Here is a 12,237-nt window from a genome sequence, read left to right on the forward strand (position 1 = left end):
AGTGTATCTATTTTATGGGATATTATGCTCCTCTAAAAAAAATCTGTGTGCTGAAATGGAAAGATATTAAGAATTTTATTAAGTGAAAAAGCAAGTTAGAAAGTCATATGCATTATATATAAATAACATATAACATTTTAAAAAACAAAAGAAAAATTAGATATTTGTGTATTTATTTTCTAGAAATTTTCTAGAACTCTCTACAGTTTGGGTCACCTTAGGGATGAGGGGTTGGTGGTTAGGGGATGAGGGAGAGATCTTTCTTTCCATTTTATAATTTTTTTTATCATGATCATTTATGTTTATAATTTAAAAGAAAAAAACAAACTACTTAAAACAAGAAACAGCCTTGAGAAACTGTCGGGAAGAAGCGTCACGGAGTGAGTGTGTAGACTGAGGCCTGGAGGATGGTGCCCAGTGGCCAGTCCGCACCTTGGAGGCAGGCATAGAGATTATAGGACTCGTGGACAAGAGAACTCTCGTGCACAACTGTTATTTTTGCCTGCCCACTATCCCTCTCCCCTTCTTTGGTAACAGGACTCATTTTGTGCTGTAGGGGACCACTCTCCTTCCACCCCTCAGTCCATATGTTTCAGGTTGGGGAACCGGCCCTTCGCCTCCAGTTCCAAGTGCGGACGTTGACTCTGGCCTGGCCAAAGCACACAGAGCTGTCCTGATTGCTTCCCTGGGCCAAGCACGCGCCACGAGAGCATTCCCCAGAACTTCCACTAGGACTCTTGGAGAGGCACCCCTTCCCTGTCTGAATGCAGAGCTACTGGAACAAATGTCTCTAACTGCTGTGGCCATCGCTGCCACCTCCTGGGTAGACATTTGCCTGAAAATGAAACAAAAACAGAGGAAATCAGAACCTATGCGATGAAAGACAGGTTCCTGTGGACACGGAGCACCTGGACCAGCCAGGCAGAAGCCTTTTCAATTGCTTTTCTGTTATCTTAGACTTTCCATGAGCTAATACATCCCATTCTTCCTTGTACTGATTTGAGTTAGGCTTCTATCAGTTTCCACCCAAAGTCCCGGCGGCTAGAAGCACCTTGGGACTCTCCCCCACAGCTGGCCGTGCCCACACAGCCTTCGCAAGCCTAGGCCCAGCAGCAGGGATGCCCAAGCAGCAGTACTTCTATTTTTTCCCATTCTTCTGCCTATGATTTCCTTGTCCTCTGACCCCTGTCTGAGCTGGGAGTAGAAACTCAGTGACATTTCTGATGCGTGAGGCAATCACTCTAATTTTCAATACCCCAGCGTGGTTCTATGTAAAACATAAACAAGTTTTTGTGCCCATTCTTTTCTTGCATTTTGGGACTCTTCAGTGGGTAAGACTTCGAGATGGAAGACTTGATACTACAGATTCCCAAGCCCCAACCTTTCACCATATGGCAACTTTGCAAAACCCAAAAGATTGGGACGTCTGGATGGTTCAGTTGGCTGAGTGACCGACTCTTGGTTTTGGCTCAGGTCTGGTCTCAGGGTCCTGGGATCCAGGCGGGGCTCGTGCTTGGTGCTCAGCATGGAGTCCCCTTCAGGATTCTCTCCATCCCTCTACCTCTTCCCAGCCCCCACTCACTCAATCTCACTTTTTCGCTGTCTCTATTTGTCTTCCCCCCATCTTGAAAAAATGGAGAGATCTTTAAAAATTAAAAAAAAAAAAAAAAAGCCCAAAAGATCAAGGTCCGACCTCTACAGCAGAACCACATAGACCCTTGCTAAAATCTGTTTTTCAAACACTTGATTTTTGGGGTGCCTAGAAGGTTCAGTCAGTTGAGCATCTGCTTTCAGCTCAGGTCATAATCCTGGGGTCCTGGGATCGAGCCCCAAGTAGGGCTCTCTGTTTAGTGGGGAGTCTGCTTCTCCCTCTGCCCTTCCCTCTGCTTGTGCTTTCTGTCTCTCTCTCAAATAAATAAAATAAAATCTTAAAAAAAGAGAAATGTATACAAAAAGAAACCCAAACAAACACTTGATTTTTTTTCATATTTACTAGAATAGGGCAGGCATTCTAAGGACGAAAGAAATCTCCTAAGTGCTCAGCCCCATTTACTTTTTCTTTTATTTCCCTTGTTCTTCATTTTAAAAAAATTGTTAGTAAATTCTTAAACAACTTCAGTACCTTCAAGGGTGTAGAAATTTAAACAAGTGCAAATGGTTTGCCACTCAAGGTTTCTTTTCCTGTTCTTAGTTTTAAGAGCTGTTCCACATCTCTTAGACACACAGCAAATACGCGTCCAGGGATGCAAACTCAGATGCCCTTTCATGGTCACTGCCCACTAACAGGTCTCTTACTAGACAGGAATCCGCCGTATAGGACGTGGACATTCTATAGCTGGGCACGCATCAGTCGCATTGCCTCCGAAACAAGGTATTCAGCACTATTCATCACTCCAGGGGAATTTCTAACCCATTTACAAACACAGCCGTCCCAGAAATGCGGCTGGAGGAGGAGATGTCAGAGACCGTTGGAAGAGATGTCAGTATGTGTCTCCTTACAGGCATCAGATCACATGGCCGCCCAGTGACTGGCTCCGTGACACACTGCTCAGCACATTTATTCATCGAGACCAGGGCCAGTGTGGCTGGGGCACCTGGGCCAGCTCCTCGTTTTTACTCTCTCTCTCTCTCTGCACTTCCACTCCTCCAACCGTTCACAAGCCTTGGGAAACTAGGGGGCTCTGCCCGGGACCCACCCTGAGGAGACACCAGTCTCCCTTGCCACACCCACCACGGACTCAGAGCCATCAACAAGGCCCAAAACAGCAAGTGACAGTGACAACGAGACACCTTGCAGGCAGTGTGCATGGATCAAAGAGAATGGCAAAGAGGTGTCTGAGCTCTGAACACGCCTCCTGTCACTTCACCCACAGAGTGACAGGCTGGCTGTGACCCGTAGCAGCGAAGGCTTAGAGCAGCGCTCCTGTGTCTGGCTGTCAAGACGTGCAGGGCCCCTGGGGACGCAGAGGCTGCAGGCTTTGTGGTTCAGTGTTAGACTTTTTGGACTGAATAAATTCAAAGGCAGGTGCAAAATGAAGGAACTGGAAATCCCAAAAGAAAAATAGCACTGCCTGACCGTACTCAATGGTTCCTCTTGCTCCGTGACGTTTATGCAAGGCCAACCCTGGTCTTGGTGGCAGCCCCGTGGGCTCTGGTGGTATAAGACCAATAACTGCTGGAAAAACTCTGCCACCCAGGGCAATGATGAAATGCTGTCGAGGGCAGCCTGCAAGGAACATTGCGTCTTGGTGGCAATTGTGTCTTGATCTTGTGTCAGGTTATTAGAAAGTGCTATGGAGTTCAAAGTTATGTTTTTCCCTGGATTCTCTACACATTTGCTCGGAATCCACTGCTCTTTCCCTCGCTAGCAGTGTTGCCCTCGCTCTCTGTTGTCGGTTTGTCCTTCTTCCAGTCCGTCCTGCACCGCCTCTTCCTGGAACAATCACTCACCTGAACACGTGGGATTTGGAATCAGGCAGACCTGGAATCCATCACGTAATTTTCCTCCAAAGATAAAATGTGGGCTTAGAATGATGGGCGGAGGTGGTGAGAACACAAAAAAGAGCACATGTATTCATCTTATTTGAATGATTCCTTAGTGTCTGCAGGATAAAAAAAAAAAACAAACCGTTCACAAGCCTTGGGAAACTCAGCCCCATAGCCATCCACTTTCTGGACTCTTTATTCCTCCCAAAATTGCCCCTTCCCAGCAAACTGGCTCCATCAGTGCCCCCTTGTACGGTAGTTTCTACTATTCCATCTTCTAGAAACCTTCCTCTACTTTTTTTTATATCACTATTTAGATTGAAGGCAGAAATCATTTTCTATTATTCTAGCCTGATGCTAGATAAAATATAAACATATAACGTATAAAGTAGTAGGTGATTAATAACTCCTTGAATTGATTACTCCTCTTCAGTCCTGTGGGACACAGTTCAAAACCTATCACTTCCATAGAACCTCCCAGCCTTCTCTCCTACAGAAATCCTTTCCTTCTATGAACCCCTCTAGCATCTATTATCTGTATAATTCACTTAGCAACCAACCATGAGATACAATTCTTTGGCCAATTTTCTTGTGGTCTTGCTTCTATTTCCATGAATTAATGCTTTATCTCTTCAGAAATCATGAAATGTCTTTACCTCCCACAATCTCTGAGCCCCTAAATAGTTTTCTCATTAAGCACAAATGATTAACCATTTAGTTTACCAAAGAGAATTCTACTTGTATATGTTGTTTAATTACAAGCAATCACTATTCATTGTTAATTAAGGCTGGCTAGGTTTTTCAAAGCACGCTAGAATTTTGCCACCCTGTCTTATTTTACAATAAAGTCAAGCTCTTTCCCTACATCTTGCAACAATTGTGAATGACATGTAAAACATGACCATTTAAATGTGACCAGTACTGAATTTGGAAATTGAAGTGTCTCCTAAAAACATAATTTTTTAAAATTTATTTATTTGACAGAGAGAAAGAGAGCACAAGCAGGGGGAATGGCAGGCAGAGGGAGAAGCAGCCGAATGTGGGACTCCATCCCAGGACCCCGGGATCATGACCTGAGCTAAAGGCAGACACTTAACTGACTGAGCCACCCAGGCATCCTTAAAAACTTCATTTTTAAAGGAAAGTATGTAAGTTGTCTAATTACACTTTTCATGCATGGGTATATGTGTACATGTTATGTCTCCCACTTTGTATAGCTACCGATTTCCAAGATGGCCCCCAGTGATTCTTGCCCCTGGGCCTTCCTGCTCCAGAGAGTCTCTGGTCTCTTTCCACATTGATAGGGCTGGACTGTGCAACCAGTAGGTTATTGTAGAAATACTTTGTAGAAATGAAGAAATATGGCTTCCGAGGCTAAATTGCAAAAACACTGCAGTTACCCCTTGTTCTTTTGGGCCATTCACTTTGGGGGAAACCAGCTGTTGTGTTGTGAGGACACACCAACCACTCCTTACAGTGGTCCATGTGACCAAGGACTGAGGCCCCCTGACAACAGCCAGCCCTGACTTGCCAACCATGTGAGTGTGTCCCCTTAGAAGCAGCCTTCACCTACTGTAGCCCAAGCAACATCTTGACTTCAATTCCTTGAGAGACTTTGAGCCAGGACCTCAGCCTCTCCCATGTTCCTGATCCACAGAAACTGTATGAGATAACAAATGTTCACTATTATTTCAAACTACCAAGTTTTGGGGTCATTTGTTATGTGTCACCATGTATAACTAATCCCTCTTAACATGGACATTTTTACATCACATCAGCAATACACAGAGAATTTCTGTGACAAACCAGGCTGTTGTAAGTACAAATTAAAAGATTGGATATTGTGTAGGGAAAAGTGAGTGTCTTGTTGTGAGATAAATCAAATGAACTTTATTTGAAATATGGAGAAAATATTTTAAAACTTAACCAAAAGAAAGAACACAGTCTTGACGTCCTCATTATTTCAGGTCTTATTGACTGTCAAGTTTATGGAAGAGTCCAGGACACACATCAACATGGTGACATGTAACAAAATGAAGAGAAAGGGGTTGTCTAAGCCATCTTTTTATTCTAAGGCAGTGTCATCTCTCACCTAAACTACAGTAAGAGCCTCCAACAAGCCTTCCCATAACCTCTCTGTCCCCCATATGTTCAGACTGAAACTGGAACTACCTTTTTAATATTCAAATCATATTATATCATCATTGCTTTAAAACTCTTCACAACATATCCCTTTGTTCCTAAGACGAAGACCCAAGTCTTGAGCACTTTGGCCCTGCCTCACAGTGCTCCCCAGGTTCTCTGTGCCCTCCAACTACACAGAGTCTTTTGAAGCCCTGAAGTTTGCCATGCCTCCTCCCACCTCTGGGCCTTGGCTCATGCTGTTCCTTCAGTCTGGTACACTTCTCAAGTCTCACACCTACCCCAGATCTGCCCCCTTCTCCCCTCAGACTCCCCCTTTCTTATCCTTCAAATCTTAGAGCCAGGGTCAGCCCTTCAGGGAGCCCTTACTGATGCCCTGGTCCAAGGTTCTTGGTCATATGCTAGTAGGAACCTCTACCTTTTTCTCCAGCCTTGGCTCAGTGTACAGTTGTTTGATTCATGTGTTTTTTGTAGCTGTGAACAGAGCCACCGCTACTGCCACTTGTGTTCTGCCCAAAGGGACCTGGCCCAGGGCCCCTGGCAAATAAAATTTTGTCTGCGCTCTGCCTGTCAAGATGTGTCTAGGTCTGCATTACGCACCTTTTGGTCCTTCATCTGCAGGGGATGGGGGTGGGGGTGGTGAATGACACTGCAGCCTCCATGAGAACAGAGATGGCTTCGGATGTGGATCACCATTACATCTCCAACAGCTAGCACATGGAAGACACTCAGCAAATATTGGCTCAATTAGTTAATTTATTAATTAAGAGCCAGTTCAGTCAGGACCTACCTTAATTTGAGGGCTGTCTGACTGCTTCTTGCATTCCCCTTCTAATGTCATCCCTTGAAGATTGCTCTAACCACAAATACCTCTGGGAAGTGTAATGTACTATATCAATAATATCTTATGTGAGTTAATGTATCCGAGATTAAAAGTCAATTGCTTTACAAGACCCCAAGAAAATAGGACAAGGAACAAATGACTCGTAAAGGGGAAGAAAGTTCCAGAAACTTCTCATTTTTTCACAGGCTCTGAGCTCTTTCTCTAACAAGAAATAGTTATAATGAAGTACAAGGAACAATTCCTTTCCATTGTCAAATGAAAGGGTTGTGTGACATTAATTATTTTTCTACCATCTGGACTGATCAAGGTACCAGAATCCAAGCATACTCTTTTTCCCCATTCTAACTTTTCTATCACATACTGTCAACCAGAGGTGGGTCTCAGTTTTGGGAGCCTGAAGCAAATACAATTTAGGGGATGTTATTTAAGAAAAACATGTAAACATACAAATTTAAAATGCCCCTGAGTCTTATGAATGTGAAATATCTACACCTACTCCAACATCACCCAACATGAGAAGTGTGAGAGCGGTTGCAGTTAAAATTTCTCAGTTTTCCAAATTCTGCACAAGTACATGACCAACTGCACACAATGAAATGTCATCCCATGTGACACTGTGACACTCCCCTCCTGGAAGCATGGGATGGACCATGCACGGAGGAAGCACTGCACTTGGTGGAAGATCTGCCTTGGCATTCACCGAGTACTAGTCCAGCTTTCTCTCCTAGCTCCTGTAGAGATGGCCCATTTCGTAGTTTACTGTTTCAACAGTCTTTCTCAAGCCCTTTATGTATTGTTATGATCTACCTCTTTCTCCTTTAGCTCTGTAACACTTCATCTTTGAACCTTCTCACCCAATAGTTGTCTTCACTATTGGTCAATCCATCAATAACATACAGTCTTTGGTTTTAGTCATTGTTATTGAACACTTCTTCTATGCCAAGCTCTGTCCTAGGCTCTGGAGTTACAGTCAGGAACACAAGAAACAAGGTCCAGGCTTTCTCCACTGGGGGGTTCCAGGAGGGAGACAACAAATGATCAAATACTGGGGTAAACAAATACTGGGGTGTAATAAGACAAGTACAGCAGGGAAAAGCTGTGAAGGGTAACTGAGTGAACTGGGACAGCCTCTCCGAGAAGGTGGCATCTAAGGTGGCAGCTGACAAGAGAGAATCAGCCATTCCAAGCTGGTTAAGATCATCGATTCAGGCAAAAACCCTAAGACAGCACCAAGCCCATCCAAGGAGAGAAAGAAGATCAGTGCAGCTCCCCAAGAATCAAGGCTTTGGGGACCAGGGCAATGAGTTCAGGTTTTATTCTGAAAGCAGAGGGAAGCCTCTGAAGAGAACTAAGTAAAATGCTGACATGATAGGACTTACATTTGTAAATAACCACTCTGGCTACTGTGTAAAGGATGGATTTGTAGCAGGAGCAAGAGGGGAAACATGGAAGCCGGGGAGGAGGCTGTTGAGTAGAACGAAGGGGTGAAGCCAAGATTTTGGTCACTAGCAGAGCCACTCTCCCAGGGCCGTTCCTCCCTCAACCATGGATCAGGCATTTGGCAGGACCCCGAGAAAAAAAGAAAGCTGCCAAATGCATACCTAGCCTTGCCTAAGCCTTTCCAGATCTGTTTTCCAAATGCCTTCTCTCGGAATTGTATAGACCAGGGGATGGAGGGTAAGGAGGGTGAAAGGTGAAGCTGGAAAGAGAGCTCATTTTCTAATTTCCTTTTAGAAATAGAAAAAAATAATTCCCCTGAACTGAGAGCACAAAACCAGAATGAACCCACCCAACGCAGCTCTAGAGTTAGGCAGACGTGGACTCACATCCTGGCCCAGCCACCTCCTAGCTAGGTGACCTCGCTTTACTTCTTTAACCTCAGTTTCCTGATCTCTGAAATCAAGCTAATAATATCTTATAGCATTTCAGCAGGGATTAAATGAGATTATGCAACGAAAGCACATGGCTTGTTGCTAGGCAAAACACGGCATGTTCCTCTTCCCCCATGTGAAAACTTGGCCCCAGGCGCAGGTTTCTAATGTAGTCAGAGCAGATGTCTTTGTTGCCCTTCACTTGCAATTCAACCCCACCACTCTTGAGTGAGCCTTTGAAGCCTATCCAATCTTACAGAACTGCTTTTGTGGGTGAGACATCTCTGAGAAGTTCAATTGTGTTTTGGTCCAAAATCATTTGCCATTCTCCTGTCCCTAACACACAGGTCCCTGTGTGTTGATCTAACCAATTGGTAGTGTTTTGAGTCATACATCATGGGGCCAATGGCGCCTTAACGATGTATTACATTAATATATCATCAAAGCCGTGGCATTGTTATGATATATTACTTTAATACATCATTGGAGTGCCATGGCTTTAATGATGTATTACTCAAAACCATAGCAACAGCTAGAAAGATCAAGATAAGTTTTCTATTTTTTAAACTTATTCTCAGTAAATACGATTTTTTTAAGTTTCCACAATAAAATATGTGTTTAAAGGAAATACGAGGATGCAAGTTCTCCTGATAAGCCTCAAGATGTTTCCTTGGTTGTCCTTCTTCCACTATTTACTATACACCCTGCTCCTAAGTTAATTTTAAACTGCCTTATCCAAATCTCATAAAAATAATATTGCTGAATATATAATTCTGTAAGTTTTCCAGGGATCTCCAATTTAATGTTACAATTGAACACTTGTAGAGTGGTTTTTTGTTTTTTTTGTGTGTGTGTTTTTGTTTTTGTTTTTGTTTTTTTCCTAATGGTTATTCAAGTGTTTTCCACCCAACTTTCCAAAGAATCCTAGACCAACCCTGGGCACTTTGTTGTCCTTCAGTAAACTGCTGGGCAGTTCACTTTCTTGAACATGACGTCTGAAGTGCCTGCATCGCTGCCTTCTCCTCCTCCTTGGGCTGTGTGTGTGTGTTGTTGTTCTTGTTGTATATAAGATATATGTTCCCATGAGAGGGTTCCAACGTGTCAGAGGGATTGAAATTTAAATCTCAAATCTTCCACCTGGCACCCTTGCCAGTCTTCACTATTTTTAGCACAATGAGATTGGCAAAGAAATGAGAGAAGTGCGAGTGTGCCAGTTGCAGCAATCACTGTATCATTAACAAGAAAAATCTTGTAATCCAGAGCCTCATGGCAAATCTCAACTATCTAACAAGAGTTCTACTCACTTGGGATTGGTCTGAAGAGAAAACATGCACTTAGTATGTGAACCACACACACACACCAAGTGCGAGAATAAGACACTGGAGCCCAAGAGCTGACCCCAAAGCAGACCTTCTTAAGTAGACCCTGATATTCTAATAACCACAGCCCCTGGAATTCAACATGGAAAATTCAGTTCTTGGGGCGCCTGGGTGGCGCAGTCATTAAGCGTCTGCCTTCGGCTCAGGGTGTGATCCTGGAGTCCTGGGATCGAGCCCCACATCAGGCTCCTCCGCTGGGAACCTGCTTCTTCCTCTCCCACTCCCCCTGCTGTGTTCCCTCTCTCACTGGCTGTCTCTCTCTGTCAAATACATAAATAAAATCTTAAAAAAAAAGAAGGAAAAAGAAAATTCAGTTCTTAAGAAATTCCAGAATCAATGTCATGTAGAGAGGCGGTAACTCAGTTCTGGAAAGACATGGGGACATAGTTTTGAAATTCCTCAAATACACTTCTATACGCTTAGTGTTTGGCATGTTGTGAAATCTGGAAGCATCCAGTCACCTACCCGGCAACATGCAGATATCTGCTGAGGGGAGCTCTTGCCTTTCTGCAGCATTGGCTGAAATCTGTCACACCAGACCCCTCACAACACCTCTCGGGGCAGGAAAGCCTTCTCTCATTTTGAGCGCCTGACTTGGGATTTGAATGCTCTTTCCCCCTTTCTCTCTTCATCTAGGTTGAAGGACTGCGAGGGAGCCAGCTGTGTGAGAATAGATTAGGCCAGAAATGATGACTCAGCACCCGCCGCTTCCTGCCATGTGCTAAATGATCAGTTTAGTCTCAATCAGCAGATAGAGAAAGAAAAAGCCTGGAGAAGAGACAAGAAGATTCACACCGGAAAAGGGAAGAATGACAGAGATCCGCCGCTCAGAAATGTGAGATTTGTGATAAGATTGTGCTGAACAAAAATTGGACCAAATGTTTCTGTAGTTTGTTCTAGAGAAAGGGAGCCTGGATGTTAATAAACCACAAATAACCACAGAGCTGCCAGGGACCTCAGAGGTTAGAGCCCGATCCCTGGCTTTACGAATGAGGCACGTAAAGTGCTGAGTGGGGCCTGCAATTCCCAGGGCACTCTGGGAGGGGTTCATTATTATGTCCTGTGGCACTCAGATAGTGGTAAGTCCCCCTCTGCCCAGCATGGCAACCCCTTCATCTTGTGCAGTTGGTCCAAGTCCTGAGGCTCCTTTAAAAGCCAAGCCCAAGTCCCACCTCCTCCAGGAAGCCTTCCTGACCTCCCGCAGCTGCGGTGATTTTCCCCTGATACTGACTATCCACTCGCTTTTGTCATCTGCTACTTTGTATTATCACTTGCCCTTTCTAAGAGATGTCCAATAACTTCAACCTCAGGAGCTTCAGAAAGAGTGCCCTTTGAGGCCATCTGAGTCTGCTCTGGGCCGGGTTGGGAGTGGTGGGGAGGGTGGGACCGCAGAGCTCTTGCGGCAGAGATCAGGCCTGCAACATGCTATCATGGGCTTGCCTTGCACAAACCTCAACAAAGCAGCTGATTGATACAGAGTTCCAGAAAGGTGGAAAATACAGTTTTATTCGATCCTTTGTAAAGGCTGAAGATATTCTCAATGCCATTATGTGTATTTGCCCGTTTCCTGACTTTATGGACAACCTATACTGGTCATTTGCAAAGAGGAAGGGAGCTCTGCTGCAAGTCCTTTAATCAGGGGACAAAATAAAACTTTTGTGCCTCTCTTTTCACTATGACACAGTAATCATTTCTTCTAAAGTTTTAAGTAGAATTGGTACATTAACAGTTTTCTTTTTTTATATAGTTAGATATATGAAGTTTATAGTTATAGGTAGAAAGATATATACAGTTTCTTTACCGTAAAGAGAAACTGCACACAGTTTGATTTTTTTTTAAAGATTTTATTTATTTATTTGGGAGAGAAAGAGAGAACACCAGCAGGAGAGGAGCAGAGGGAGAAGGAAAAGCAGACTTCTCTGCTGAGCACAGAGCCCGATGTGGGACTCGATCCCAGGACCCTGGGATCATGACCCAAGTTGAAGGCAGACACTTAACCGACTGAGCCACCCAGGTGCCCCAAAACTGCACCCAGTTTGAAACACACACAAATAAAAACTACAAAATCCTTGGTAATTTTTGTCTGGATTCTTCAAAAAAAAATTACAGAAATCAATGACTTTATCAGAATTCGTTTTAAGAAACGTAATTATACAGCCTCCTGTGTATATATATACAAATTAATAATTGCTTCAGGTAAGCAAAAGTTGCTCACACTCGTCCAAAGGAGACTCTTCATTAATTCTTCAAACTTTTCCACAAACCATCCAGAGAACCCTTGAGAATCAATTGAATTTTCATGATATAAGAAAAGGCACATTCGATGCAAAGCATTCATCTTTCAAACCTTTAAAACATTCCTTATGAGATGACATCTGGGAAAAGATTCTGCCAGCCACTCAACTAAAGTATGTCATATATTACTAGAAGGTTAAATACCATGGTTTACCAGTCTAGCAAGACCACACAGCGAAGTGGTTTCCCTGCATCTAATTCCATTGAGCACGCTGAACAT

The 12,237-nt window shown here is 43.8% G+C and overlaps 1 long non-coding RNA gene across 1 annotated transcript; it reads right to left on the bottom strand.

Moving 5' to 3' along the window:
- Positions 1-201: 201 nt before the first annotated feature.
- Positions 202-10,416, bottom strand: LOC117803560. Its single transcript, XR_004627513.1, has 3 exons — positions 10,188-10,416; positions 3,451-3,602; positions 202-835 (listed from the first exon to the last, which is right to left on the bottom strand). It is a non-coding gene; the product is annotated as an uncharacterized LOC117803560 (long non-coding RNA).
- Positions 10,417-12,237: the final 1,821 nt, after the last annotated feature.

Source organism: Ailuropoda melanoleuca, chromosome 8 (assembly GCF_002007445.2).
Source record: "Ailuropoda melanoleuca isolate Jingjing chromosome 8, ASM200744v2, whole genome shotgun sequence".
Classification (NCBI taxonomy): domain Eukaryota; kingdom Metazoa; phylum Chordata; class Mammalia; order Carnivora; family Ursidae; genus Ailuropoda; species Ailuropoda melanoleuca.